General features: G+C 42.2%; 1 pseudogene; it reads left to right on the top strand.

Moving 5' to 3' along the window:
• The first annotated feature begins 4,248 nt into the window (after positions 1 to 4,248).
• On the top strand, positions 4,249 to 5,439 carry LOC120897688 (annotated as a pseudogene).
• The last annotated feature ends 1,323 nt before the right edge of the window (positions 5,440 to 6,762 follow it).

Genomic DNA, 6,762 nt, shown 5'->3' with positions numbered 1-6,762 from the left:
ATTCTAGATTCCACTACCTGATCTCTTTGATGTACCTAGGAATAAATGCAAAAACCAACTGATTTTGCCATTTTTTCGAACTCGAATCTAATTCTAATTTTGAGGCTAAAATAATCTAAGCTGAAAATTGCCGGCTAGGTTTGTGTGTGGTTTTGTATATAGTGTTGACATGATTTGAGCCATAAACTGTCAAACTCCATTTAAAAACTCTGACCATATAGATCTGATGTTCACCACGTGTGTATCATGCTTCATTTTAAAGGATTATTTGACCGTTATTTCATTTACTAATGAAACTACTAAAAACTACTACTTACAGAAGTGCTCAACTTATCTTTCAGAGCCACTGGTCCATCTGTTTAAGCTTTCTCTGCACAGTTCTACATATCCTACTATGTGGAAGTCTTCGTGGATGACACCCGTTCATAAAAAAGGTCCGAGACATGTTATATCTAATTATCGTGGCGTAACTTCCCTATGTGCATCAGCAAAAATACTCGAAATTCTTGTCCAGGAAGCGTTAGTCAGGGGTGGCTTGAATTATATCAGCCCAAGCCAGCACGGATTTGTTCCCAAACGATCGGTGTCGACCAATCTCGTTCAATTCGTGTCTGAATGCCTTACGGTAATGGACGGCAAGTCACAGATTGATGCAATTTGTACTGATTTCATGTCAGCATTTGATCGGATTAACCATGACATACTCCTTGCGAAACTGAGCCGGCTTGGCTTTCATAATAATCTAGTCATATGGTTAAAATCATATTTAAACCAAAGATCATACTGTGTTAAAATCAATAAGTGCTTGTCCAACGTGTTCGTTAGTTCGTCCGGTGTCCCACAGGGAAGTAACATTGGCCCAGTATTGTTTATCCTATTTATTAATGATGTTGTATTTGCGCTCCCAAATCAATGTTTGCTTATGTATGTGGACGATATCAAGATTACGCGACCATTAGAAATGATTCGGACAGCTCGACACTCCAGCACAGCCTAGACAAATTTAGCAATTGGTGCTCTGCGAACTCGCTATCCTTGTGTGTCAATAAGTGTTGCGTGATTAGTTTTACTCGTAAAAAAGACCCTATCAAGCGAGACTATAATCTTGACTCGTGTATAATCCCACGTAACATAGAAACTAAGGACCTCGGCACTATTCATGACTCATCACTCTCCTTCCGTCAACAATATTCGTACGTCATCGACAAAGCATATCGGCCGCTTGGTTTTATTCATCGTCTGACATCTGATTTTACAGGGTTTCACACTTTATCTCAAGACCGCGGGACCCCTTCCCGAATCTGTCTTAGCCAAAGCCAAGATTGCGGTATGATGCTTGAAATCGTTGATGATATCTGAAAACGTTGATGATACCTGAATTCATCGGATGCAATGCTGAATCTGCGGCACATTTCTCGAAACACACTGGTCCGCGCCGAGGACATGCGGTCGAATATTTTTTTACACGGATAACCTTTGTGTACATCAGTGTACTGAAAACAGTGAATTATTTTTTTGTGTTTTTACCAGAAAAGATTATTTAAATAGTTCAAACTACTTTCTTAACACTTGTAAATATTTTAATTAAACAAATATGCATTCACTCATTTTATTAAATTGTCTTTTTTTGGTAAAAAAACGAAAAGGATAATTGAGTGTTTCTAATAGACTGATGTACACAAAGGTTAGCCGTGTAAAAAAATATTCGACCTCATGTCCTCGGCGCGGACCAGTGTGTTTCGAGAAATGTGCCGCAGATTCAGCATTGCATCCGATGAATTCAGGTATCATCAACGTTTTCAAGCATCATACCGCAATCTTGGATTTGGCTAAGACAGATTCGGGAAGGGGTCCCGCGGTCTTCAGATAAAGTGTGAAACCCTGTAATGACCCTTTCTGTTTAAAACAACTGTTTGTCGCCTTAGCCCGGTCCGTACTTGAATTTAATGTTGTAACATGGTCTCCACACACTAACAACTGGTCCACACGAATTGAGCGAATTCAGAAAAAATTCACAAAAATAGCTATAAGAACCTTACGGTGGAACATGGACCAGCCTCTAACCTATCAAACTAGACGGCTTCTTCTAGGATTGCAGTCCTTAGAGAGACGTAGGGATGTAGCACAAGCAGTTTTTGTAGCAAAATTCATAAAAGGCGAAATTGATGCTCCCGGGCTTCTTCTTAAAATAAATTTGTACGCCCCTGACCACGCACTACGTCCTCGAAATTTTCTGATCAAAATAGACCGGGCCCGTACTTCCAGAGGAGCTCATGATCCAATTATTTCAATGTGTAAAGCTTTCAATAAGTTCTACTGCTTTTTTGACTTCAACATTACAGTTGCCACGTTTAAATGTTCATGTCTGTTTTCAAATACATAGCAAGTAAGGTTATTTTAAGTATTACTTTATTTTAATATTGCAAAGGCTCCTGCACGCGCCACGCAATTACCTTCAATAAATAAATAATTGAAATTTAAAATAAATATTTTTAAGTTCAATAAATAAAAAACCCTTAATACAGTAACAATGGTTCAATTTCCAATTGTGGTAGGCGAACTCTACAATTTTGTAGTAAATTAAAAACACTTGAAGATTATATACATACAGAAGCCACGATTAATTAACAAAATTCCTGAGGATATTTCAAAACCGCATCCGGTTACGAGAATAGGACAGGCCTGAATAATGCCAAATGCTGCCAAATTGTGTGCATCCTGAAATCCACGGGCGAAAGCGTTCTCTGTTGGATTACAAGGGAACTATGAGTGCTTTTTCAAACTTGCCAGTTCAAAAGCTGTGCCCATAACAAAGATCACGCAATTGAACGCACGTATTTCATCAATAAGACAATCGACTATGCTATATGCTCTTCCGCCGAGATGACTAAGTTAGACATAATGTATGATTATGTGTAATCAATTTTGAGCGTTTGTTTTATTTCGTTTCGGTATGTTTAAATCTTTCCGAAAAACGCGAATAGTCTGTGCCCACTATACAATCCATTGGGTCAGGTTTATTCGTCATCTAGACCAGGGGTCTCCAGCCAGCACCACAATCATCTAGACCAGGGGTCTCCAAACTACAGCCCGTGGGCCGCATGCGGCCCTCAAGAGCTTATAATGCGGCCCACGATGACTTTGCCAGAGTTAATATATATATTACCTTATTGTGACTTTTTCAAATGAAATTGTATGTTTTACTTTTCTTAGATAAAAATCAAGCTTTAGTAACACGAGACTGTACAAATATCGTTAGTATTTTGTTATAAAAACGAGATTTAAACGTTCACTCATCAGTTGAAGGTAGCGTCACATGGCCCTCAACATATTTATTTTTGAAGGAATGCGGCCCGCGAGCTGAAAAGTTTGGAGGCCCCTGATCAAGACAATTCCCTCAGGAGCATCTAGACTATTCATTCAAATTTCCACATGGTGATCCACCTTTGGTCTGGAATGCTCCCGGAATCTAATAACAAACACATTGCATGACAATTACCTGTGGACTACTCCGACCACATTTCATGCCGATTGTGGTTCCTTGTTCCTAAAATGCACCGATCCTGTGACTCGATCCACATCGGCTTCCATACGCCATCCGTAGCATATCATCTCTGACGCACATCTGTCAAACGCCACGTAGAGCAAACTTTACTTGCATTGCCTTGGTGAATTGTGGAACATTATTGATCATATCGAAGTTAATACAAGTTTAAGTACGCATTTTTTATCAAAATTTTCATTTACCATACATAAAAATGCATAGAACATGAATTATTTCTTACTATCTCGATACACCAAGCCAACCCAAACAAGCAAACGTCACTCGGTTTTCGATCGATTTGACGCTGGGGAGATGCATTTTGTTTTGCCATTTTAATACACTTTGCTGCTACCATATATCGTTCATTTGATGTACTTTGGTAGGAAAAATGTTAAACTCACTATTTTACCACTCTTGAGGTGTCGGAAATGCGGTTTACAAGAGATATACCACAAAACATCCCATCCTATCGCTGCAGCGTCGCGCAAATCCGCACTTCTATCGCTATTTTCGTCTTCTGTAGAGATAGTTTAGATGTAAACTATACATTTTTAGAAAGCCTAACATTTTGCCAACCCGAACCAATCATCTTATTCAAGTGTTCAGAGCAAAAATGTGGTTATTTTCGGTAGAAAGTACAACAGTATTTTTGCAACTTTCTTTGACAACCGCATCGAAAATCTGACATAAGCTTTCCATGTGTTTCCTCTCGAGTTCCCAAATTCGAGTCACCCCCGAGCATAGGCGAGCATAAGCATAAACATAAACATTGCTGTGTCAGTGTGTGAGTGAAAGCGAATAACCCCTCAAACAAGCGCGAAAGCAACTACGATGGCCGATTCCGCAGCGACCGAAGTCCCGGCTGCAGCAGCTGCTGCTGCCCCAGCCACCACGGCCAAGTCACCGAAGAAGCCAAAGGCGGCCGCCGGCCCCAAGAAGCCCAAGCAGCCAGCGGCACATCCCCCGATCAACGAGATGATGCTGGCCGCCGTCAAGGCACTCAACGAACGCAACGGTTCCTCGCTGCAGGCGATCAAGAAGTACGTGGCGGCCAACTACAAGGCTGACGTGACCAAGCTGGCCACTTTCTTCAAGAAGGCCCTCAAGACTGCCGTCGCCAACGGCAAGCTGGTCCAGACCAAGGGAACCGGTGCGTCGGGCTCGTTCAGCTCTCGGCCGCAGCCAAGAAGCCAGCGGTAGAGAAGAAGAAGAAGGCAGCGGCCCCCAAGAAGGCGGCCTCTGCCGCGGACAAGAAGAAGAAGACCGCAGCCAAGAAGCCTGCCGGAGAGAAGAAGGCCGCCGCCAAGAAGACCACCAAGAAGGCTGACGGTGCCGCCGCCAAGAAACCGAAGGCCGCCGCAGCTAAGAAACCCAAGGCCGCCGACGGAGCGAAGAAAGCCGCCAAGAAACCGGCAGCCGCGAAGCAGAAATCCACCAAGCCATCCAAGGCCGCGGCTGCCAAGCCGAAAGCACCGAAACCAAAGAAGGCAGCAGCTCCCGCCAAGAAGGCCGCCGCTCCCAAGAAGGCTGCCGCACCTAAGAAAGCCGCTGCCCCCAAAAAGGCAGCTGCAGCCAAGAAGTAAACCACCTACTACACGTTATACTGCATGCTTCTACGACAGCATTGCAATAACGCTCTCTTGGTTCCAAGCAACAGTCCTTTTCAGGACTACAAATCGAATCATTCAAGAACTTCATCATTTCATTCGAACACCTTCACGCAATTGCAATTACATAGATCGGCGGATTACTCCTGCTCGCTCGCATACTGAATGGCTTGTTCAGCTGACATGCCATCAAGTTTGTTGTCGTTTCTCTTTCTCTCGTTTTAGATTACATTTTGGTACGCACAACAGGAATTCATCCCAACGGCCAAGCCTTAAGGCCAGCTCGCACATCGTCTACTTATTCTCAACTCCGCTGTGATTCCGAAAACATAGGCAAAACTACATGGATGCAGCAGGTCCTGCATGTCGAAGTATAGCGGAAACGTCTTGTACAGGAGAATCGAACCTTCAAGCGTGTTCCAAGCTCTGCGACCTCTTCATTTCCGCAAGTCCTAAGCTCTGAATTATCAGAGTGGAAAATGTATGGCTCTGTTTGAGAAAATGACGCTCATCTATTTTGGCTCCATCCCAACAATTTTAATACCCAAGAGCAGGTAATGACGGTTAGTGCATGTTACGACAATGTCCAACGAAACCTCACTATGAACATGCTCTCTAGCGACGTACTCGCGACGAACATGGTTTTTCTGAGATTGAGCCAGTTTTGCCATACGCCACTATGGGTCGAATGTGCCTTGAATGGCCTATTGGTACCCTAGCCGTTCGGTACCATTGAAATCATTTACGACCGGTCCAACGATGATGCCTACCCGTAATGTACTGTACTACTTAAATTAAACGGGCTCATCCAAAATTACATTTCTAACTAAACCATCGTTTGAGGTGCCATATTACATTGAAGGTAGTACCAACAACTGAACGAACCTAATAACTATACCCATTTTAGGATACAGATATCATCATGTACCTATACTTCTTCAACCTTACATGATGCTGTGTCCTAATTAGTACCACACACTTCTTCTACTGGTGTGATAATCTCAACTTTTCCGCGATCCTTTAAGACTTTGTCTGTTCACTCACCTTAAGCTCGCGCCGCAATATCCTGCTTTAGCTGCTACCATCATGTCGTTCAAGAGCAAGAGGCGAAAGAACTCCTTACGAGCCAAAACGTCTATCTAACATATCATCAACAACATGTTTTAGGGTTAGTTGAGCTTATATGCTTCCAACATTAAGAAAATGCTTCTATTTACATACTAACGTCGTTTCGTCGCTTGCCAACACATCAAGCAAGGGCACTCGCTAACAACATGCCATTGAAGCAATCACACCTACTCTAATTTCCATTTTTCCTCTGTAGGGGTTTCAAATCACTAATTAATGTCTGCAACCGTTTCTTTATTCCCAGCTTGCTCAAATACGACAAATACTTTTTAATCTGCTGACTTCTTCATTTGCAAGACGTTTTAAACAGACTAGTAAAACAGATAATGTTGTCTATGTCTAATCAAAATTAACATTATGGATATTTATGATCACCAATCTATTTTAAGACAAAACTTATTCTATATAACAAAGCTGTACATATTTGGTGTTCACCGCATGTAGCTCTTTTTCCAACAAATATGTATATGTCCACTCTTCTAT

The sequence above is a fragment of the Anopheles arabiensis genome, chromosome 2, assembly GCF_016920715.1.
Source record: "Anopheles arabiensis isolate DONGOLA chromosome 2, AaraD3, whole genome shotgun sequence".
In the NCBI taxonomy this organism is placed as follows: Eukaryota; Metazoa; Arthropoda; class Insecta; order Diptera; family Culicidae; genus Anopheles; species Anopheles arabiensis.
This window is presented reverse-complemented; position numbering and strand designations above follow the sequence as displayed.